This window comes from Myiozetetes cayanensis, unplaced genomic scaffold (assembly GCF_022539395.1).
Source record: "Myiozetetes cayanensis isolate MyiCay16 unplaced genomic scaffold, myiCay2020 scf21, whole genome shotgun sequence".
NCBI classification, from domain to species: Eukaryota; Metazoa; Chordata; class Aves; order Passeriformes; family Tyrannidae; genus Myiozetetes; species Myiozetetes cayanensis.
In genome coordinates this window covers 5,991,747-6,016,829 of record NW_026087423.1, presented here as the reverse complement: position 1 = coordinate 6,016,829, position 25,083 = coordinate 5,991,747, and the positions used below count along the sequence as shown (strand labels likewise).

The 25,083-nt window shown below is 41.3% G+C and overlaps 1 protein-coding gene across 2 annotated transcripts in view; it reads left to right on the top strand.

Annotated features, from left to right (window-relative positions):
• ZNRF3 (zinc and ring finger 3) overlaps window positions 1-25,083 on the top strand; it is a 73,755-nt gene that overhangs the window by 17,994 nt on the left and 30,678 nt on the right. The gene's annotated exons all lie outside the window — the stretch shown is intronic.

Genomic DNA, 25,083 nt, shown 5'->3' with positions numbered 1-25,083 from the left:
AGAAGCTTAGATACAGTAAATCTCAATGGTTTTTGCAGATTCCGTAATTTAAATACTTGAGTGTATATGCTGGTGTCAGACAAAATGAAAGCGGCTTCTTTGAGATCAAAGTTAACCTAAAGATGAGTGCCTTTCTCTGGATCTCTGTGTGTTAATGGAAGGCTGGTTATAAGTGTTTGTATACAATTGTGAACCATCTGGGCCTGAATCAAAATTGGGACCCAAGGGAACAGGAGCAGTGGAGGACAATGGTCCACTTGTGTGCTCCAAGTGGTGGGGAAATAACTGCTGAGCTTGGAAACTCAAACTTCATGAGGAACCTGTAACAAAAATCATTAAATTGGTCCTATTTTTAATGGAAGAAGAGCATAATTTAGTGTCTTCCTCTACCTTTACTGTCGTCTCTCAGCATAAAGATAGTCAGGCTATTTTGATATTTTCTACAAAGATTTATTTGAAGTTTCATTTGTAAGGAAGCCTGTCCTCCAGCTTGTGACTACTGTGAAAGTGGTTGGGAGGCCAAGGGAAGCAGTTAGTTTACTGGAGTTTGCAGCAAAATGCTGGATTTGTGGGATCCTTTGGTCCAGCTCGAGAAGGTATTTAGGTATTGATAGCTGACTGTACAATATTGAAGAGAAATGGTGTCTTCTAGCCATTTAAACAAAACTGTGATGTGTTATGGAAAGTATCTCTGTGCCATTAGGAAACAATTCCTTACTCTGAGGGTAGTGAGGCACAGGTTGCCCAGAGAAGCTGTGGCTGCCCCATCCCTTGAAGTATCCAAGGTCAGGTTGGATGGGGTTTGGAGCAACCCCATGGCAGGGGGTGGAAATTAGGTGATCTTTAAGGTTGCTTCCTTAAAGCCAAACCATTCTATGATTATATGACCCTCATAAATTTGTTCTAGAAGTTCTAGTTTCTCTGACCTCTTTCTCCCCTCCAAGAGGGAGGGGAAAGTGGGAAGTTGACTGTTGGCATTTGCTTTTCAGTTAAGTCATGAACACAACAAATTTAATTTTTAGGCTTCTGGTGAATCTTTTTTAACTTTACAGACATCCCCTGCTGAGGGCATAGCATATTGGGTACTTAAGAGTTAAATCATCTTGCTTTGAAAGCAGCTGGGCAGTTTACACTCCTTGCTGGGCTGTACAAAAATACTTTTCCTTTGAAGTACCGGGAGGAGCGGCTGAGGGTAAAACCTGGAATGGGGTTGTAGCTGGCAATTTGTAGTGGGCTTAGCTTGGAGCAGGCAGCTGCTTGTTAACTGCAGAGTGAGATGGCAGAGAAAGTCAGGGTTTCCTTCACTCTTGCCATCGCTGCCTCAGCGTGAAGGCTTTCTTTTTGAAATTCTTCAAATTCTGTTTAGTTCTCAGAAAATTTTTGGATTGGGACGGATTGCAAGAAATAGAGATTAAAAATATCCTTTCCCGTGAAGGCATGCTAAATACAGGGATCCTGTTGGAAGTTCCTTGGCTGCTTCCAATGTGATCTGGTAGTGAAGCACACGCTGCTGCTGTCTGGGATGAGAAAGTGGTAGGAAGGAGGTTGAACCCTTTTGAACAAAGCTCTGGAAAGAGCTTCCAGAAGTTTGCTAGAACCTGTGCAATCTCAGGCCTGATGCCATACCTCAGCCAAGCTGAGTCTCAGTGCAGCAATACAAGAGCTGACAGGAGAATGGCAGTACTGGCACTTGCCCTGGAAGGCTGAAACCAAACTGGAAGACAAGATGTCTGTAGGAGAAGCCTCTGGGTTAGTGCTGTGCATGTCCTCTGCCCTGTGCAGCATCTTCCATCACTGCCACTGGCACTGCTTGGGATGCTTGGGCTTCTGGAGAGCAAATCCTCCCACAGGCACAGCCTGCTGCAGGCTAGGCTCTGGTGCCTGTGCTGTCTCCTGCTCCCTGGTTTTCTAGGGTAATACTTTGCCTCTTGGATTAATAATTTCTTGACAATATTTGTGCACAATTTTTGGGAGTTTCTTGCTGTTGTTGACATTGTGTGAAACTGAGGAAAAGGAATTTCGTTTTAGCAATACCACTTAAGGGACAGTCAAAAGCAATTCACCCATCAGCTAATGACAGGTAACACTAAAATACCTGGTTGAATCTGTTGAATAGATGAATAGATGATGATGATGATAGGGCTGCATGTCAAATCTATAAATTTCAAGTTAAAATTATCTTAACTGCCTTTAATAATTGTGTCCTTTTATCTTTACTCATTTAAGGATCTAACACTTGGCTGTTGGTTGGTTCTCCAGATTTCTTTCTGTGCTGCTCTGCCACTCAGTCTTTCTTTCTACTGGGTCTTTTTTTTCTGAATACAAAAAATGTCAAGAATTAAGTTGCTAAAATAGGTAGAATTTTCCTCTAGGGTTTCTGCTGTTAGAGGGTTCTGTCCTTGAAATACTTGCTTATTAATATCTGAAGTATCTTGCTTTCCCATTTAACAATTCGAGTTTTAGTGAAAGTATCTAGTCATACAGGCTGAAAAATCTCAGAAAAGATCATCTGCATCCATCCCAGAGCTGTTGCTGAAATTTTTCACTTATAATCTACACCCAGTACATTAATTTTCTAGAAAGTGAGGGTTAGTACCATGGCATGAATTTAAAAGGCCCAGAACAGGATTTGTGGGATATTGTATTTTGGTTTATTTTATTTTTTCAAGAAGCTGCTATCTGTGTTGCAAATTTGCAGTTGCCTGGCTCCTTATTTGTTGACTGTGCAGGTCTTTTTGCCTGGCTCTGCAAGTGCAGGAGCTGGTCTGTTGCCATGTTGGGTGATTATTGATGCACTTCATTTTGATGCTGAGGATTTCCCACTTTCACATCAGAAGAGACATAACCTGATGGGCCTATGTATTATTATTAAACATCCTTAACAAAACAGCGCCTCGAGAAACAAGAACGCAGAACTCTTGAGTGCCCAGGTTGCGTGCCTGGCAGCTGAAAGGCCAACCAGAAGTTGTCACACTCTGTGTGCTTTTTAACGGGCGGGAGGATGCAGCCTCCAGCGGGAGGGCACATGCAGCCTGCCCACATGTTGTCACAGTGGCGTGTGTGCAGGGACTGTGTGTTTGTGTGTGTGCCTCTCCGGGGTCACGGGGCGCACATGCCGGCTCAGTGTGTTCACAAAGCTGCTCTTGGACAGGAATGGGTGCTGCTGCCTTTTCCAAAACTGTGCAGGCAAAGCAGATATTATCAGGGCTGGCCCTGGGGCATAAAATAGAAAGATCAAAGGACGTGGCAGCAGCACACAGAGGCTCTTCAAAGCCTGAGTAAGGGAGGATTGATAGAGAAAAGGAGAATGCTCTTGCTGATGTAATCACAGCCTGTGAGACAGGTTGGTTTTTTTTTTTTTCTTTTTCTTAATTTAAACAAAGGCACAAAGACAGTCCTTGTTTGTTTAGAGAGGTGAAGCGTGTGCCACAGAGATAGAGCGGGGATACCTGAGTATATAGAAGGCTTTCATGAATAGCATGGAGCTCAAGCATTTTGAAACGACTAAAAAGTTGCAATTTTTTGTATTTCACTTTGCTCAACTTCTGCTTGTGGTATTCTCTCACTTGTGGTGTCCACGTGGGATGAAGTAGGAAAATGGCAAATGCCTTCCTTATTAAAATGGAAACTATTTTGTTTTCTCTCGAGAATGCCAGCTAAAAATTTCTGGGATATGTATAAAAGAAGTTGAGCAGAGGCAAGGTGGAGTTTGAGGGGAAGTGATAAACTGGATCCATTGTCAAGAAGCTCAGGCTCGTTCAGGCACAAGCTGTGAGGAAAGAAGCAGTTGTTCTCCCCCTTTGTCTATGTGGAAAGAGGGAAGGAGAGGTGTGACTTCTCAGGAACAGATGTGCAGGGATGAAAGGAGTTTCCAGTCTTCTTTTTTACAGACCTTACTGTTCTTTATATGCTGCAGCTTCAGAAGTACATTTCTGAACCTTCATTTTTATTATTAAGGTAAAGGGTAGAAAATAGGTTTTCAAAGAGAACCTTGTGAAATTGTGATTAGAACCTTGTGAAATGGTGGTAGTGCCACTTTTCCACCCAAAGGTGTATTTGTATGATGGATGGCAAATGACCTGAGCTAGCACAGTCTGATATCCAAAAATTACGACAAAAGTCATAACCTTTGTGGGTATGACTCAAGGCCTGAATGAGTAAGTATAACCAGACAGGCAATGAATATCAGTCAGTGTAGTTGCATTGATTTTGTACATGTTTTGAGCTCAGGCAGGACAAGCTCTTCAGCTGAGGGGGTGAGCAAAGCGTGCAGGCCTTTGCTCTTGGTGCAGACTGGAGGTCCACAGGAGGGAGAGCTCAGAGGAAGAGCCCATTCCTCCATAAGTCTCTGTGAAGTTGTTAACTCCCAAACTGAAAAACAGCTTCACTATCTTGCATTGTTTTACCTACTGATTGTTTTAGAAGAGAGATCCAATGGGATTATCTCAGTCCCAAAATGTATTCCAGGATGCCAGAAATCGCAGTGGTTATTCTGCTGGCAAAATCTACAGATTTCCTTCCCCCCTAGCCATGAGACCATTTGCAGTGCAGTTCAGAGTGCTACACAAAATTGTGGTGCTCTGAGCATCTATCACAAGGGAAAGGTGACTGCCTCTCTTGTTACCTTTAATGCTTCATTCTGGGGTCAAAGCTACGTTTATAGTCTGTTGAATTAGTTCATTACCTTAGTAAGAGGTCCCTGCTCAAAAAGAGATTCGTTCTCTGTTGTGTGGAGTATGTGGGATGATACTGGCATTGTTGTGTGGAAATGTCTCAATATTGCTGGTCAGCATCAAAACCTTTTCTCTTCATCCCCCTGAATCTTTCTTCTGCAGATGTGTCTGATTTGATACTTGACACTAGTAGAAAGAGCTTCAATACACTTAAAATACTCTGATTTTGGTTTTTACTTGCCAAACCTTCAGGCACCAGGAAATTTGCACATCTTACAGAGCTCTGAGATGGGCTCTGACATGTATTTTTGTTACTGCTGCAGGCATTTTCCCCTCATGATATAGAGAGGCTGGAGAAAAATTCTGGGATGGGAATCCTAGCAATCACCACGGCTTTCTACTTTAAAATATATCCTTTTTGGAAATCCCCCCTAGATATGTGAAGTATAGACTGTACCAGTCTGTTGTAGTAGACAGCAATCAATAAAGCAGAGGTTTCTCTACCCATAGAATAGGAAAAATTGGTGGGTTCTACCATCAGTGTGGCATCTCCATGCTTTGCTTCTAGTGAGCAATAGAAAGAAAAAAGTTTTTTAACTGATTTCCTCTATGATCTACTGAGTCTGTGCAGCCACTGCTGCCAGTGGTGTCTGTGGCCTTTTGATTCATGCAACTAAGTGAATTAACAGAGCTACCATGCCAAGTTAACCAAAAAGTTCCTCTGCTCCTGTGACTCTCTCTGGCAGAAGCCAATAGCAGATAGTTGTAAAGGAATGTAAGATTAGAACAAGCACATGGTGCAGTATATGCTTTCAGACTCTACCAGCTTGTGGCTTAGGTCTTCCTAAAAGCATCCACTACAACACAAGAGCCCTTGATGGCTCTTTCTTTCATGTTTTTTCCAATCTGTTACATCACATGTAACTTTCTAAATTTGAGCGAGTTGCACACTGTGATATTGTACTTATCCTTATTTTTAAATAGCAATGGAGTCTGTGTCAGTGCATGTAGTCCAGGAGGTGTAGAACAGCGGTTTCACTGGCATGTCTGACACTTACCTACCTAAATTGCTCACTAGCAGGATTGGAGGGAAGACAACTGAATCTTCAGAATTTTTCTCATTCTCTTACTATCCAGTGTAAATTCTGTAGTTTTTTTGAGCTGCAGGGGAAAAAACGTTGCCAGGAAGTAATTGTTCTTTCTGTCTCTTCCTAATTCTGTGCAGCAGCTGCCTCATCTTTAGCTGCTATTAATGTTCAGAGCTCTCTGAACAAAGGAGTGTCAGGCTGATGTAACTTTTTCCTCTGTCAGACATTCCCTCTGAAGCCATCTTTTGTCTCGATGGCTCTATTGTAGCCATTCATATACTGATGAATGAACAGGAAGCTGATGATAGTGAGCAGATGAGTCTGATCATGAACAGGTTTTACTCAGACTCCAGCTTGAGCAAGTATAGATAGGAACGGAGCTGTACCACTGTCAACTACAGTGTCTGATTTGTTAATTCAGGTTTTCTTTTGTTTAAGAAACTGGAAAAGATTATTAATCTAGGACAAAATATGCTAACTTTTTTCCCTGAATAATAATATTACAGATACAAGTCCAGGAGTTCTGTCTGTCACCTCATCATGCAAAGAGAAGTCTACTTGAATGGCTGCACTTTTATTTTTATTTTTGGAATTGTGATTTTTGTCATGTTTGATTAGAGGTGATGGTCTCTTATTTGTTGTCCTGTTCGTGGCAAACCAGGTTCAAACCCATCCTAAAGGTTCTGGGGAAGATCAGCACCTCAGGTAACAGTGATTGGTGGGGAGAGATTCTTCCCCCAGCTCTTCCTCCACACAGGTTTTAAAGCAGCTACTGTAGCCTGATGACAAAATGTATTCTTAAAGCCCAACATGAACAGCAGTAGATGTGGGCTTTTTCTTCTGAACTGGGAGGGGATAGCAGGAGGAGCTTATCAGCTGAAGCACCAGCAAACATGTCCAAAATAGTTTATGAAGGTAGCTGCTGAAAGGTGATATGATCTTGCACAGAAAACTTTAGTTAATCTGGGTGAATGTATCAAATCAGCCAATATATTACTGAAATAACATATTAATATGATGATTTGAGGCACTCTGGAGGACAATAAAAAAGATGCTATCTTGTGGTATTAGGTACTAGAAGTAAGCAAAGTATAGTAGAGGATTTTTGAGCCAGATTGTCTGTATGAAGACTGATGGTAAATACTTTGGTGTACTGTTAGCTACCTGACAGAAGCTGAACACATATAGACAGTCACCAAAGCATCCTAACTATGGCTTTTCTAACACAGATGTTTTTTTCATGTGACATTTGGTGCTTGCAATATATATTAGCCTTCTGTAGACATGTAACCTATTCTCAAAATACTTGATGGAATGAAAGGACTTTTAACATGCAGTTTCTAAAAAGTGAGCACCAATAGTTATTTAAATATTACAGGCAAAATTAGCAGTTCCCTAGCAGTGGAGGACAGAGATGTTCTTAAGAGTGTGGTTGTTCTTTTCACAATGCCTAGCCTTTTCTGTTTATTTTTGTGATTGGGCACATATTCCATTGACTTTGGTTTTATTTTTGCATCTGTCACATTTTCTGCAGACTTTTCTCTGTGTTTATATCAGACTGAATGTGCCTTGTAAAGACCTTGGTTAAAGGGATTCTCCCCAAGTCACAGCTGTATATACAGCAGGTTATATATCAGTGCTGATCTCGGTTAATTGTTGTACAAGCTGGAGGCACGCACCAGGAAGAGCAAAGAGGGATCATAAAAGGCTTCTCAAAGTTGTGACTAAGATCTCTTTTCTTTCTTAAGAATAAAGTGTGTTCTGAAAACCTTATCCTGGTGGAAGTAGGTGAAAATTTCATGAGTGTTGCAATTACTAGGAAAGGACCAGAGAGCAAAGCAGAAGACTTCCTGAGCACCATTAGGTCCAAGAGCTTGAATGCTGTGTGCAGTCAAGTCAGTGCATCATAAAATTGGAAGGGGAGACTGGTAAAAGGAACAGGTAGATCACAAGCTGTGGAATGTCCACGTCGTCTAACAGAGTGACACTGAAAAAGACTGAATTTTATCAGCTTGGAAAAGAGGCCACTGACAAGAGACTGAGTAAAGTCTGATGTAGAGAGTGTGATTAAGGAACAATTATTGGCTACTCCCTGCAATACAAGGATTGTCAGAGTGTTCTCAGTGAAATTCACGTAACAGCTTTACAGTCAGGAAAAGAATGTACATTCTAAAAATAGTAAGTTGAGTTTCTTGTTGTAGGGTGGTGTAAAAGCCATAAGTATGTGTGTCATCCTAAAGGAATTAGGTAAAAACGTGAAACATTGCTTAGTATTAAACACAGTATTTTCGATGAAGTAAGTCTCAGCTCTGGAAGTCTTTTAAGCACTGATAGCCATAATTAAGAGGCTATCTAAAGAATATATATCTAAAGAATAATCACTCCATACCTGCTCAGCTTTTCCTATTCTCCACATTTCTGCGGTTGGCCACTGTTGGAGATGGGATACTGTGCTGATTGGATTTTTTGATCACACCCTGCATGGCTGTTTTTATGACTTGCCCAACGTTTCATAGGAATTCTGTGGCAGAGGAAGCAATCCAGTCTCTTGGGAAGCATTCAGCTGCTTAAACCACAGTGCTGTATTTTCTTTTCTCATAGAATCTTACCTCATTCTCTGCACTGTCCAGATTTTCTAACATGTGAGGGGAATGTCCTGCAGACAGCACTCATTCACCCCGCACCGCTGTGTTCTTGGAGTACAGTTTACACCATTAACTTCCCAATCAGTGAGGCAGTGGTGAGGTGTGCCAGGAGGAGATACCCAAGCCAATAGGCTTTACTGGACTTATTAGCATGGGCTGCATGCCAGAGCTACAGGAGATGGGTTAAAAAAAAAAAAAAAAAAGGAAAAAAGAGGGATGGGGTGGAAGAGAAGTAGTGAAGGGCTAATCTGGAAGAGAGATAAAGCAATAGATTAGTGGCCATAGGAAAGAGGAATCATTCAGAAAGAGATGGTGAAAGAAGGAGGGAGAACTGTTGTATCCTGAAATACAGCACAAGTATTGAAAATTGACACTGAATTGGGCAAATAATTTTTATTATGGTAAATTTTAAACTTTAGAATTTTTTCATCCATACATAGGATGCTGTATGTACATTAATATTATGTCAGAAAAAGCTGAGAAAAACTGTTTTGATTTACAGTTCTGTAAAACAGTTCAGTTTTGTAATTCTTTATTCAAAGTGGAGTTCATTTTGCTCTTAGATCACAGAATTAACCTCTTTGTAATGAAAGGAGAGCGCATCAGGTCTCCAGAATTCTAGAAACTTCCATTATTGTTAGTTTGACTTTAAATAACGTAAATTGGATCCTTCAGGCACCAAGTGCTAAGTTCCTGCAAATGCCTTTGATAAATGGAAGAGAGCAAAGGCCTGATAATTACTGGAGTGCAGAACAGTTCTGCATTCTGGTTCAAGATGTCAGAGCACAGGCTGTGAGCAGTGAGTGAAACTGGCCATCAGTCAGCCTTTGATGCTGACTGGAATTGTGCAGTGGCCCGAGTTATGGAGCCCATGCTACATCTAAGTTGGTTATTTGCTGTGCAAAATAAAACAAATTGAGGCTGAAAGAGGGAGGAAGAATTTCATAGTGTGTGAAATGGGAATATTTGCAGTGACTACTTCAGCAATGTGCTACGTTAGAATTAAGCACAGCTTTTTATTTTCAAGTCATTCTCTCTACTACAGAGCATTCTTCAGTGGTGACTCAGGGTAGAGCTAATCTCACTCAAAATGGTTGCCAGTTGCCACTTGGAACAATAGGACTGAAGCCATAGGCTGCCATCAGGTGGCAGTTTTTAAGAAGGGCGTTTTTTTTCCCCAGTGGATTTGAGGATTTCTTTCTTTCTGGTAACATGGAAGGTTGCAATATGCAAGGTTGCAATATGCACTGAATTCTTATAATAGAAGATTTTGAAACAGTGCATTGCTCATTCCTTTACCTGAAATGGAGAGCCCAGTGGACCAGCTATTTTCTTTTATGGAAAAAAGCAAGCATTAAATTTAATCTGTTTTCAGGAACAGCTCTTTGCACCTGATTTATATACCTTAATACTGGCCTGTACTTTTTTTTTGAAGCAGTCAATTCCTCTATGGGCAGGGACATCTTTTCCTTGTGGTGTGAATGAGGAAGTTAAGCAGGGAGGAAGAAAGGACTGATTTCCATACAGCCATAAAAGAACTAGGGCAGAAATCCTTCCACCTTCATCAGTGGCTCAGGTGGGATCTGGCGAGCGCACTGCTCTGGTCTCCACTGGACATGACGCAGCAAGGTGACACGGGTCTGCCTGTTTGCTGCTGGGTGCACCTGGGCTCAGGAGCCATCAAGTGAGGGTCTGGGCCCATCAGGATGGCCACTGAGTCCTTTAGAGGCATGTTGCTTGTACCAGTGGCTCAGAAGTGGCGTGAGAGAATCCTGGACCCGTGGGCTGGGGAGCTGTCAGAGGAAACAGGGAATGTGTCCAGTTTCTGCTGTGAGACAAGCTGAGGTATGATGAGAAAGTCATCTCACCTTCCAGTAAAGGAGATCACGTTCTGTTGTCAAATGAAAGGAAGGTCAGATGATAGGTCCTGGAGAGGAAAGCTTGGAGCACAAAGTGGGGAAACTGGGATACGAGAAGGCGACTGGAGTTTGAAACAGAACTTCTGTAAACTTTACCTGTTTGTGTATTGCTCCAGGATAACTTATAAAAGGTTAACAAAAATCTGACCAAAAGGAAAACTTTGAAAACCAATTTAAGATGAACACTGTATCTTCAGATTGTAAAAAATGTTACAGGGATTTTCTTGAGCAGTTTTTGGTTGCTTCTGTGTAAGCTAAAGTTAAATGTAGAGAGCAGGAGAGTGCTTTATAATTCAGTACAAGAATATGAGTTATCCTCAAGTCAGCTATTTATAAATCTAGAAATCTTAAAGGTTAAGCTTCAGAGAGATGTGCACAGAGGTAAGAAGTAAGGGGAGGTGTCCAAAATCTAACAGTCTAACTCTGTAGCAGCGTAATGAAGGAAACTGTAGTGAAGACCCCTAATACCCACAGCTGATTTCAATATTTTTCTTCCTCTAATGTCGTAAGAGAGATGTTTGTAGGGATGTGTGAAAGGATTTGCAGTAGACTGGGTCAGAACTTGGTGATTTGTGGTGGAGGAGTGAGGAAAGACTGGGCAGAGTATGCAGTGCAGGTACTTTCATATCAGAGGAGTATAAGATTCCTTAGAAGTAATGGAATATAGGGAGAGCAACTGAGGGAGAGTGTGGAGAAGAAGCCTGGGTGCTGGAAAATCTAGTCTGGGCAATGAGAGGAGGCAGTGCTGGAATCCCACTTCTTTTGGGTCTGTGCGTGCTGCAAGCTCTGGGAACTGAGAAATTCCTCCACCACCAAGATGAGAGCATCTCTCTGAGGCACAGTCTGTAAGAGATGGTGGCTTGGTTTTCTTTTTTTGTTTTTTCTGGAGAGTAAGCCATGGTAGGAGTACTCACTGAAGGAAACAAAGCTGGTATACATTACTTCAGTCTCAAGGCAGCTCTTCTCTGGGGTACTCAGTATGTTGGAGACATGGTGACAAATACCCAGGGAAACACCACAGCTCCATGTGTGGCCACTGCGCTGTGTGGGGCAGGTGAAGGCCAGTTCTACTGTGTGTGCACAAACTCCTTAATCTTTACACTGCTCTTAGAGATAGAAAACCCTGAATAAATGTCTAGTATGTAGAGTTTCCAACTTGTCCTTGAGTTCAGTGTCTTAAACCCCTCTGGTGGTGATGCAGACACTTAGGTACTTGATTTAAGTCTGCGGACAACAGACTTTCTTTTTTCAATCAACTTCATCACATTGCTTTGAGTGATCAGTGTTCTGTTTTAGGCTGTTTAATGTGCCTTGCCATATTCAAAAACTTTTCAAGAGCATCTTCTGCAACACAGGCTGAAGGAACTGCTGTTGGCCACAGATTGTATGGTTTCTAGAATGTTGGAAGAGCCTTTATGTAAATCAGTTCACATGATAACCTAAGAAATATATAGTCCGTCTTTAGGCTATGAACTATTATGTTTCAGCCTTGAAAACCTTTTTTTCATGCTGCCTTAAGGAATGCAGGTCTAATACTTTGTCACTGATAGATCTTTTGCTTCCCTGGTGGTACTTCCAGACCAACTTTCAGTCAAGGTAGCGATCAAGAACTTTTTACATACTAAAAGCTTTCTTCCTGTCAACTTTTGTATTGCAGCCTAGAGGATTTGTTGAGACCGTGTAACTCTGTGCCATTTGAATTTTCACTCAAGCTACCACTGTGTGCTGACAGCAACTGAAACTTCATGCTCCAAAACACATGCTTAAGAAGTGTGTCTGTTCATCCTTAGCAAATGCCAGCTGCTTCCCTTTGTGTGTTTTGGGGAAGATTCTAGGCATGAGGTGGGAGGTAAATATAATGAAATTATTTCTGTCCTACCATTATTGATTATTCAGCAACTGTATCTTTAAGTTCGGTCAGCTAATTAAGCCACTTAATACAGAATAACAAAGTACTGATTTTGTCAGGGAAGGATGACAATTTTCTAAAACAGAGTAGCCCCATGCTTCTGAGAATTACAAAAGTTAAAAGTTTAATTTCTAATTATTTCTTAATTTTTTTATTTTCTTTGTTAATAATAGAGCAATTTTGATTCCTCTTTGTGTTCAGATTTTACTTAATCTGTTAGATTTCACTGCCTGCATTTGCATCTTTTCCTGTATTTGAGGACTAACAGTTTAATTCTTACTTTCAGTCATCACGTTCCCATTTAATAGAAATGCCTCAAAAAGTTATGAGAATTCTAAGAACCAGAATCTGGGGTTGTTCTTATGTTGGCTTCTGATTTTTATGGCAGTGTTTCAGGTAGCCAGGAGTCAGTATTATTATCTCACAATTTCTCCAAGAAAAATAATACATGCTTTGTTGGGTAATGTTTGCAGGCAGTGTTTATTGTGGGACAGTCTCTCAGGCTCCAACTGTATTTATGTTTTCTGTGAGAAGTAATGAAACTACAGCTGGCTGTGCATTATCTGCTGTATCTTTTCCATCCCTGTTCTGTGTGTAGTCACTGAGACAAAATTTTAATTTTGAACTGAGCAGCAAGTTGCTCCTTATTGCTGCCTTCTGCCTGCTGCATCCACGGTGTATCCTGATGACTTAAACAGCAGTTCAAGTCTCTGAAGTGCAAAAATGGGTGAAGGATTAAAATGGCCTAACCCTTCTCTCTTGTGCTTTGCCTGATGCAAAGTGCAAAGCTGCCCAGTTTATGTTGCCAGCTCCAGCTCTGTCCTCCATCTCTGAATTTCCCTGCAGCCCCAGGGGAAGCTGCACCTCCGTGGCTCTCCCACAGCTGCTGGACTTTGATGAGGACATGCCTGCGCTCTTTCCACTGGCCTCCCCTGGCAACCAGCCCTTTGAAGATGACCTCTTGCTGTTTGCCTGTTGTCTCTCTTGTGTTGGATTATAGATGAGAGGTTGGCATGAGGGGAGGGGGATGGGATGGAGTGTTGTGCATTTTAAGCCTCATTTCTTTCTGCATTCTCACCTTTTTTTCCCCCCCTGTGGCTTTTACCTCTCTATATCGATAAAATATTGTTTTGCATATGGAAAATGGTTTCTAGCAGAAATACAGAGTTTCTGGTTTGCATTTGTATATAGGATAAAGGAAGTTTGATTAGTTTTGTGGTGACGACTTTGCATTTTTCTGTAACAATTTACTGACATTAGTTCCCTTCCCCCATCCTTCTTTTTAAGGACAATATTGTTCTTATTTATAGGGCAGCCTTTCTGTGTGTGCATGTTCTCTGTTCCTCTTCCCTCCCTCTGACCCAGTGAACACATCTTCTTGGAGACAGCACAAAATAATCACCTTTTTAATGAAGGCTATGATGGGAAATGGAAAGGGATTCACTAGAGCTCCATGGTTGGGTCACATTTTGTGTGGACACTGACTATTTTTGGAAATCCAAACAACCAGCTTTGCTAAATACTGAGAATATCCTTCATGAGGGTGTTATAGGGACAGGAGCTGTAGGGTAAGAAGTACAGTATTATAGGGGATCAAACAAAGCATCGGGAATACATATCCAGGTTTCACTACAGTGAAAGGTGGTGAACAGGTGAGGACAGAGGACAGAGCATTGTAACAAACAGTGTTTACACACTTTTACTAATTTTACCACCTCCTGTGTCAGTTTTTCTCAGTGGTGAAATCTCTTTAATCTTCATCAAAGTCTGGCATGGATAGCAGAACTGCAGTTGATATTGCTGTTGCATATTGATGAATCAAGTTAGGAGGAGTACATGTTTGAGGGTATTTTATGGCAAATATGAAGAAAATAGTTTGGATGTACCTATGTATCCAGCTGGAATGCCTCAGTGCAGCATACCACCTAAAATTAGAAGAACAGGATGTGGGAGGTATCTGTGATCTCTTCGTGTAACTAGTTCATCCTTATCTGTAATACTGCTTTTTAATTGGATCTTCTAGTAATATCTTCTCTTTCAAACCCAAAGGACGCCTCAGATATAATTTGTGTTATTTTTAACTCCTTTTTCTCTCCTTCCCTACCCTTCTCTGTTTGTCTAGCAAAGTGCCCTGCAAATCTGAATGCAGGCAAACCAGCTCTGCTTGTTAGCAGCTTACTACAAAATACACAAAATATCTTCTCTTGCCAGAGGTCCTGGAGGACTCTGGAAAAGCAAGTCAGCTCTTAAACTCCATGTCATATCAAGAACTTTCTGGAAAGCCAGGGTCTAGACCAGTTAATGTGGCAGAAAAATGAACTGTAGTGAGTTTGGAAGTCAGTCACAAATCAGTCTACACATATAAGGAACAGTCACTACCGGTGTGGAGTTTTAAAATACTGTGAAATTTTGGGTCAGCAGGAGAGCTGTCAGTCTGCTTGCTAAACTTCCTTGCTAAAATACAATCTGCAAATGAGTAGCCTGATGACTTTTCAGAACTGTGTGCTTTTGTAAAATGCAATACTACCTTCTCTAGTGCATGCACATGTGTGTGTTGTATTTTAATTCCCTTCTAACACTCATGGAGTTTTCATCCCAGACAGACTTTTTAAGTGTGCATCGTGTGTGCTTTTGGCAAGAGAATGCAAATGGAAATTTCTTTTAGAGTTCCTTATATGAACAGCTTCAGTCAACTGGTTGTTTGGTTGGTTTCTTTTCCTGTTTAATAGTTACACTTATTCTTTCTGGGCCCCAAAACTCCATACCGAAATATTCCGAGGTTTAAACAAATAGACCCCATTATGTTGTACAAGGTTTGTCAGAGTGTCTTCATACTTCCTACTCTAATTTCTGCTAGAAAACTTAGTTGCAAAGTATTGGTAACTCCGTATCAGACCTTTAACTTAAACCAAGGAGATTATATGACAACTGCCCGGATACTTTCAATTATTAAGTGCCTGTTTGAGTGCTATGGGACAAATGCAGTTTTTCTTGAGATGTAAGATAATTCTGTTTTTCCCAGTCATGTATGACTATGTCTAATGTTTTGGCCATTAGTACATTTTGGGGGTTTGTCTTGTTCTTTATAGGGCCAGAACTCTTGCTTGACGATATACCTACTGGCTTCTTCTGCCAGAAGTAACCTCTGAAGGTACCATTTTACTCCCAGATTTTCTCTCTAGTTTCCCCTGTCCTATGTGGCATTGTGCCTGCATCTTTTGTCAGCATCTTTCCACCAATTTAAAGAGAGTTTAAAACCCCACAGTTGTAAACATGACTTTGTTCCCCTTTGCTCTGTCAGTGCTGTAATAGGACAACTCAGTGTAATCAAAGCACTTAAATTCTTAGGAGAAGAATCTTCCTTCAAGTCATCTAGAGTATGTACATCTCTGTTCATGGAGTTTTGCTTTTGAGATGCTTTGAAGGAAGGAGAGGCCAGCTTTCTATTTGAATGGACCAGGAGCTTCCCTTGCAAAGTGTTTGGAATAATTAGAGTCCATCTGCTTTGTTGCAGTAGATTGCTCAGCTGCATAGCTTGGGCAGTACACTAAATCACTGCCCGTGCGGTAAATCTGGTGCAGACGTGCTGAATTTAGACTTGTACACATCTGTTACTGTGCGTGTGCTGTGGGTATCTGCAGTGTTCTCTGACCTGGGGCAGTCCTGGCAGGAGGATGCCTGGGAGGTATGTCTTTCAGCTGGCAGTTTTCTTCCTCTCCTGAGGGAGTTGAAGCTGGACCACGGCGCAGGTGAATTGAGTTTGCTGATGAACTAGGTCAGTGTCAAGGTCTGGTTTCCTAGTTAACAAAACCTGCTCTGGCTGCTCTTCAGAATTTACCGCTCTCTTTCACAGGGTCTGCTGGACTCTGTGTAGTACTGGCCTGTCTGCACTGTAGAGTTTGACTGGCCTTCTCTGCATGGTGGATGTGTTCAGCTGAGTGTCTCTGGTTTTACATTTAATTACAGCACACACTGGATTTCTCATCATCTGTTTTGGCATACTTCCTGGAGTAAGTGGACTGTGAGAGGATTTCAGGAATGCCTGATGCTCTTGCTACAGAGAAAGTTTAGTGGAAACCACTTGTGGGTTCAACTCTAACCACTGGCTTGGACCACACGGTCACGACTGATAGCCAAGAAAAGCACGCTGCTGAAATGCTCAGATCCTGCAGTGTTACATTTTGTGGCAGTTTGGTTTTTGGCAGGATGTACTTCTTTAAAACAGAACAAATATGCTTGAAAGTGAGAAGAAATGGTGTTCTAATGGAGTTTTCTGCTTGTAACGGGGAAAAAACAAGTGTTCTTCTCTGCATGGCAAAGCTGCACAGTCTAGAGCAGCACAGGGTGAGGGGGAAATGCTACCAGCTTTCACCTTCTTTAAAAAGGCTGCTATGTTCCAGCTGCAGCCAGCATAAAACCCCTCATGTTTTATCAGGTTGCAGACAGAGTAGCAATACCTAGCTTATTTAAAAAACCCAAACCACTACTCTTCAGTTCTTGAAAGATTTTTTTTTCCCTCTCCCCCCATTTGTGCAGTTTTGGATTGCTCCTCTGTAGTGGCACATTCTACTGATCCCTTATTCAAACAGCATGATACAATGCTGCTGTATCATACTGAGCCTTTTTTTTCTGGGGAGGTCTTCATAATTCAAGAACCTTAAGTCACTTTTTGGCAACAGGTTGCTCTGCCAATACAGAAGAGTAAATGGAGAAAAGTTAAGTTCTTCTTTCCACTGTATTTATAGGTAGTAGGAAAAAAAATAGCCTTGTGATGATGCAGTTGTAATAGTAGCTGCATTATGTTGAAGATCAAAATCACGGCAGTGGTGACAATCAGTGGCAAGTGTTGATCAGCTGAGATGACTCAAGTCTGTCTCGAAGTATGAGTACAAAGTAATTTTTTTAATTCTTTAGTTTCTTTTTTAATAGGTAAGGAGGTAAAAATATAGAGTAAATGCAAAAAATGAGTGCTATTAGCATTAGCTTGACTGTTTTTCAGTCTTCTGGATCTCATATTGGTTATTTTAATAATAAAAGCTTCTTGTCCACTGGCTGAGCATGAGAAACTGAAAAGTCCTTGATTTAGAGTAAACACTGCTGAGCAACAACTAAAGCATCAGTGTGTTATCAACATCATTCTCATACTAAATACAAACCACAGCACTGTAGCAGCTATTTCAGAAAACCAGGACAACTAGTTGATATCTTAGGAGTTTGTCAGCAAGGATGTTGAAGGAGAGCAGTGTCAAATCTTCACTGAAGTCTTCATCCACAAGCTGTGGATGAAGACATCCACAGCTCTCCCTCATTGATGGAGCAAGTTGCTTCATCAGAAAAGATACTGAGATTGGTCAAGCATGATTTATACTTAATAAATCCAAACTGCCATTTTCATTTGGCATCTTGCTTTTCATGTGCCTGTAAATAGCTTCCATAAGGATCTGTTCCATAATTTTCTCAGGTACTGAAGAGAGGCTCACTGCACTGGGGTTTCACAGATCTGTCCTCTTGGATTTTTGCAGGTATTTGCAGTGTAGTATTTACCCTTTTCCTATCATCAGGGGCCTTCCCCCAGTGTCCATGACCTGTGAAAGATAATAGGGCCTGGCTTTGCAGTTCTGACAGCCAGCTCTCATAGGACACCTGGAGACATCCTCTCAGATTCCTTAGATGTCTGTATGTCTGGTTTGCATGGATGATCCCTAACTCAACTCTACTATCAGCTGTTTGTTGCTTGGCTTTGTTACTTGCTTTGTGCCAACCCCATCCAGTAGCAGGCATTTATTGTTTGCAATTATTCTTGCTATTAATATACTTATTAGTCTTGACAGCTCCAGTTGAATTTAATGCTTTTCTAATTAAGTCTGCACTTCCAAGAAATATTTCTATATTTGTCTGTGGGAGTGTGCCTCTTTTTCCATCTGTCTATTCCATCCAACTTCTGGTGAGTCTAGTACCAAAATACTGGATTGTCTCTGAATCAGACACTCTGCATCCTCTAGTACTTTTTAGTGAATGAAGAAGTTGTTTTTTCAAAGTCTGTTGGGTGACTTATTTTTATTGCATTTCGAAGAAAAACATATATGTCAGTCTTGAGTTCAGTAAGGCTGGTTTGACAGGGAAGATACTTAACCACAGAAATCCCAGCAGAAGTGTACTAATGGTTTTTTCTGCTTCCTGTAAAAACTTATGTTGGTTGGTTGCCTTATCTCATTTGATCCTTGATATACTCCAGACTTTGGATCTTTCCTTTAGGAGAAGCTTCCCCGGGGCATGGAGCCGGAGAAAGGAAATCTAGAGCTTGGAAGTGGTGGCAGGACACCGAGGGGCTGGGTAACTAAAAGTATTTGAAGTCTGCACTGAGTTACCTGGCTCTGCTTCCATACACCTGGGGGAAGCCAAAAAGGGAGTTCTCTTCCCTTCAGTTACCAGAGGCTGCTTCAACATACACCTGGTTTAGGGGAAAGCTTTGAGAAGAAACTGCATTTCCATGATGATAGACTTCACATTCAGGTTGACTTGTTTTTTATGTTTTCTTTTGAGCACTGCAAAACCTCATAAATTTTATTTCAAAAGCCTGTCTGGTGAAGGAATGTGAATTCATGTGGAGGGAGATGAATCCATGCCAAGTGCATTCTGTGTGGGAAAGCTATATGGTGTGTCTGTTGTTTCAGGCTCTACAGCAATAAAGAGTTCAAGTCTTCACTAAAAGGCTGGATAGTTCTGCTCCATTTTAGAGACATGTGCAGTGTAGTGTTTTGAATTTGCTTTTTACTGTGACTGTTTGAAACTACTGATAATTTTCCACCTCACAGAAAATCATTAGTTTGTCCATGATCTCTTTTGTTTGAAGTGAAACATGTAAATCTATAAACACCCTGGATCCTCCCTGGGCCTGACAGATATTTCCATCTAGCCTCACCTTTTTGTGATCTTCTGTGATCTTCTGTGATTCTCTGATTAATTCACTGACAAGAAACCACAAGAAGATGGCAAGCACTTGCACAGCATGAGTCCTGTTGTAAGCACCATCAGCCCCAGTGGATGGTGTTTTGCTGTGACTGGGCACCTGATCACTAGAAATAACACCAGTCTTTTAAGCTTAAATTCATTAACTCATGCTACACTTCTAGTTGATATCCCTGTTTCAGAAAATTACAGTGTATTCCAGCTGTCATGATCTCAAGAGATGACTACAGTGTGACTACAGTCACATCTCAAGAGATGACTACAGTGTAAGCCTGTGGCATCCAAGAAGAACCTACCAACTACTTGTGGCTCAGAGTAGTGGAGTACTTTTGTGGACAGAAAGTTTTCTGTCGATGAAGCTCATGTCTTACTGGCCTTGGTGCTGAGTGGTTTTTTTCTATATCTTAAATAAATGTTCTTTAGAATTGTGCTACTGGGTTGACACTTCTGATATGCACCTTGAACACAGCATAGTTTTTGATATGACAATGCAGTCAGAAACCTGCCATGCAACTTCTCATCCTCTCTTTTATGGGACATGGGTAGGTCCCCAGAGTCCTTCTGTGTTATTTTGTGGTCTTAGGTGGTCTAGAATTTGTATTAACTTTGCCACTGCAAAAGTGTATTTCACTCTTCTGGCTCTTGCCATAGATCTGTGAGCGTTTTTAAAATCTCTCTTTTGCTACTTTTGCCCTTTTTTCTTCTACCTGATGAATTTTCACTTGTGTGAGTAAGCTTGGAGGGATGGTGGCTGCCCAGAGGATGGGATGTGGGTGCTCAGGGTAATGTCAGTCCCTGCCCCTGCAATAGCATCATTTCTGATCATACGAGATTTTGTCTGTTTTGGTTGGTTTTGGTTGGTTTGGTTTGGTGGCATTGGGGGGGGGGGTGTTGTTATTTTTGTTTTTGTTTGTTTGTTTTGTTTAGGCTCTTTGGGATCCTTAATTCTAGTGTGAATTGTAAAAAAGAAAAGCAAACAAAACCACAACCTTATGAATGGACTGAAGCTGGCTTTCCTGTTAGCCACTGGAGTCTTAATATGGAGTGTGAATGAAATAACATTTGCTGGGATGTGAAGCTGGAGAGAAATTATGGAGAGAAGAGATTCCTGGGTGAAAATTGCATGCTCAGAGTGATCCTCAGTGGTGTCCCTGGAACATGGTTCTAACAGTGCTGGGCAGAAAGGTTACTATAGGGCTTGGTGTGTTCATGAAGAGGGAAGTAGCAGATAAGATGGAAATTGATGTCGATGTATAAAGAAGAGATGTGTATTCCCTGTGAAACAAACACACTAAAGAATTTTTAGAAGTGTTGTAAAAATGCAAAAAAATTTGCAAAACCCCAAATTCTTTTTTTTAATGTGGGGGAAGTGAATGTCTTTCATTGTGATGCAGCAAAATCCTGGGGAGTTTGTAGCCTGCAGATGTACCTAGTAAGTTCTCTACATTTGCCAGCACGGTGCCTGCAGCACCCTGTTAGTTTTGCTTACTGCTTACAGTGGATTTTCCATTTGGGTTTGAGGTTTCTCATGTGAAAAATCATTTTGCCTTTGTGTGATGGTTTAATAAATCTCCGTCTTCTCCCTGCTTTGGTCTCCTGAGCACTGGTAGGAAATGTAAAGTAGACATTCTGTGCCTGGGTTGCTGGACTACAAAATGGAATCCACTTGCTGTGGTCGTGTTTGTCCTTGCACAGCAGCAGTGGTGGCCAGTATGGCCGTGTGGAAGGAGAATTCTTCTGTGACAGCTGCTTGGTTTTGTTTGCTAGCCAGACCACAGCTTTTTTCTAGTAACTAGTTCATAGTACAACCTTGCTATGGTTTGTGAGTAAAAGTGAGTGTTCTAAGTGGGTTCAATTCAAGGGTTTGGACAAGAATTTGAAAATTTCTTTCCCTCAAGGTGAATACAACTGTGTGAATGGCATGAGTCCTGTATGGAGGAAATGACCTCCTCCTTGCCAAAGATTCCTCTCTTTAGGTTCTTGCATCAGGATAGAGTTCAGAACCTTCCTAGAAAATGCAGTTCTTTGGACTAGGTTCAAGAAACAGGAACTGTTGGTATTTGGAAAAGGAGTTTCAGAATGCCATACAGTGGTCAGTAAATGCTAAAAAGAAATCATCTCTTGCCATAAAAGCAATTGTTATTTCTCACATCTCACACTGTTCTTCCTTTTACCTGTTCTCTGTTCTGTTTTCATATTCCATGTTCGATTTGAAATATTGTGCAGCTTTTCAGATACAGCTCATTTAGTTACACATATTGGTCTTGGTTGTATTATTAATTCTGTATTCCAGAATTAATTCTCTGGATTTCAGACTTCGTGCCTGGTACCTGCTGCTTGATACACACACCTCAGATGATACGATTTAGTGTTGTCATCTGTATTTTGTCCAAGGCAGCTGTAAACTCAGTGGTCTCTGAATCCTTCTTAATGCATGCAGCTTTGCAGAGTCTTATTTCTTGGCTGATCTGGTTAAGTCAGATGAGAGGGAGATGAGGGAGAAGGTACTGTGTATGCCATCGATTCCTGCCTTTTTCTGATTGGAAGGCACAAGCTCTGCAAAGCTGCACTATGGGAGTGTCCATCCTTTATGGTCTTGGGAGTTGCATATTAATGTTTTCACACAGTAGGACACAGAGTACTGCAGTTCTGTCATGGAGAACCATAGGGACGAGAAATGTGGTTTGTGAGAAAGAGATGAGTGTCTGTTTAGGTGTGTCATTGTTCTTTTTGGATTTAAGCTAAAGTAAAAAATTTCAGCTTTGGCAGCTTCTGCTGGCTTAAGGTCTGCTGAAGGCAAGAAAAAAATGCTGTGGAAGCTTCTGTTTGAGTAAAACTCTGCTGTTGGTTTATGAGATGAACCTGGAATCACACTTGCAGGATCCATAGTCTGGTTGGTACCTTATTGTGTCCCTGATTGCTTCATTCATAGAATCACATAATCATAGCATGGTTTGGGTTGGCAGGGACCTTAAAGGTCATGTAGTTCCCACCCCCTGCCGTGGGCAGGGACACCTTCCACTAGACCAGGTTGCTTCAAGCCTCATCCAACATGGCCTTGAACAGCTTCTCTGGGCAACCTGTACCAGGGCCTCACCACCCTCACAGGGAAGAATTTCTAATCTAAACCAACCCTCTTTCAGTTTAAGACTGTTACCTATGTCCTGTCACTATACCTCTTGATAGAATGTCCCTCCCCATCTTTCCTATTAGGCCCCCTTTAGGCACTAAAGGGGGAAGGGGGGAAGGCGCTCTAAGGTCCCCCTGGAGCCTTCTCTTCTCCAGTCTGAACCACCCCAGCTTTCTCAGCCTGTCTCTAGAGCAGGGGGGCTCCAGCCCTCAGAGTGTTTTTGTGGTCTCTGTACCTGCTCACACAGGCCCCGGAGCTGGATGCAGTGCTGCAGGTTGGGGTCTTGGCAAAGTGGAGCAGAGGGGCAGAATCCCCTCCCTCGACCCGGTGGCCACACTTGTTTTGGTGCAGCCCAGGATGCAATTGGCTTTCTGAGCTGGGAGTGCACGTTTGGGTCAAGTCCAGTTTTCAATCTGCCAGTACCCCCAGGTCCTCCTCTGCACTGCTGCTCTCAATCTACTCATCACTCAGGCTTTGTAAAAGGAAGAGAAGAGGCTCTTTGAGCTTTGAGTTTACACTGATGTCCAGAGACAGAACTGCAGAATGTGCTTGGTGACTATGATCTAAAGGGCCATTCACACTTGGAAGCTGTTACGGAATAACAGTATTCTGGATGAAAGTGACAGTGGAAAGAATTTTCTGTTCCTCTTGGCCTTCTTCCAAGATTTTTTTTCTGGACTAAAGTGGGTAGAGCCGTTATTTATTGTATGGGAAAAAAAAGACCAAGACTTTTCATCTCATGAGACAGTGCATAGATAGATCCTGAGCTGTTCATACGGTGGTTTGTAACACTGTAATGTCTTATCCTGGCAGACATAAAAAAGGGCAAAAGGGTGAAAGTTTTCTTTTAATCACCAGGACTTTTTTTAGGTGATTGAGTTACAGAGTAAAGTATTCCTCCTCTGTTGCTTTACTGTTTGTCTGCTGTGTAACACTAACCCACATAAAATTCATGCGGCTCTTTTTGAAGTTATTTTAGACCCTCAGCAGTGTATACAGATTTTGTAACCTTGGATAAAAGCGCCTAAGTCGTGGTTTCAGTTTTGCCCTTTCAGGCATGTGCAAAGTGCCCCAGCACATTTCAAGGATTTTGAACTAGAAACTTCTTAGATATGGGTTATGGTTTCAAAGCTCAATTAATACACCCTATGTCAAGGGAATTACATCAAGGGAATGGTTCTCTGTTTCTTTAGATGTTTAATATCGATTAAAGCTGTGTTTTTACTTAAAGGATCCCATGGACTTGTTTTGGGGGTTAATTACGTTGGAATATACGCCCTGGCAATTTTGGAGAGAGCATTCTCTGACTGACTCCATCCCGTTTTTATGTCTGTGCTGACTAGTTTATCCATCAGATGATGAGTTCACAGAGTGGTTCATCTTCCAGTGATAGTACCTGCCTCAAGCTTTTAGAAGTGAGTTGAAGTGCTCATCCATGTGAGACTGCAGACTGCTCAACAATGTGTGATAGCAGCTCATTCAGGAAAAAAAAAGAAAGAGGAAGGCTGAGTTAAAAGCTGGGAGAAGGATTCTACTCTTCCTGCCTAGTATAGTGTGGTTTGGGTTTTTTTTTCTCAAAATAGAGTGGATTGGTGATGAATCTTGAAAAATAACGAGTGGTAGGAAAACCCCCTGTATTGTGTCAGTCACCATCATGTTTCCCTTATTTCACAGTTATCACTCAAGTTATTCAGAAAGTTAGGGCCCCACAAGATAATACAAATAGCACTCCATGTATTGTATTACTTGCAAAATGGAAGTCAAGGTACAAGACATGGGAGAAAAGGAGGAAAGGACGAAACGACAAGCTGGTGATGCAGAAGTGATGGCAGGATTAGTGACCATTACATGATGCTACTTTGCATGGATTAGTGAGGTGTGTGTGTATATATGTAAATTATTGAGCAGTATAATCTCCTCCTATCATAATCAGCTACCGGAAAGCAAAGTTGTCATAGAGCTGATATTAATTTGTGGTTTTCTTCAGCTAGTTTGGCAAAGGCATGAAACTGGATGAAGTGCAGACTTTTTTTTGGTGGAGAACTCTGCATATTGATTAAACCGTGGGCAACTCTTAGGCAAGGGTCTGTGTAAAGTCTGAGATTTCAGTTGAGGGGAAAAAGAGAACAAGGAGAACACAGTAAACAGTGTAAGAAGTTAAATGTATGACATCCTAGTTCATACACAAAGATATTATCCTAATGAAGGACAGCAAACTTGGAAAAGAAAGGTTAAAAAAATCAATGTATAGGAAGCTCCTTGCCATAATAAAATTAGAGTAACTGCATAGTGTTGGAAGGAGGAGGAACAGACTGAATATCTGAAATTAGAGCAAAGACATATTGTTACCTAGTGTAAGAAACACAAATATCTAAAAGTTTCTCACTTCATGATAGCCCTCTGCCCCCCATCATTTGGGCTCAGGAAAAACTAGAGACTATTTCGCAATAGTTAGAGAGTTTCTTGTACCTTACTTTGAATTAGGTAGGCTTGTTCCAAAGGATGACAAACTGTTAATATTGTACAAATATTAAAAAAAAAAAAAAAAAAGTTGATAATGCCTCTGAAACATGGGCTCTGGATCTTATGTAAACATGTACATCTCTGGACATGTAAAACTTTTATGGGTGATAGTTTGTATTATTTCTGTCAGTTTGCCATGAAAGGTCGTTTTGCAGTACAAAGTGAAACTTTGTATTTAGTTATTTTATATCAGAGAAAAGGACTTATAATCACATTTTTTAGTCTTC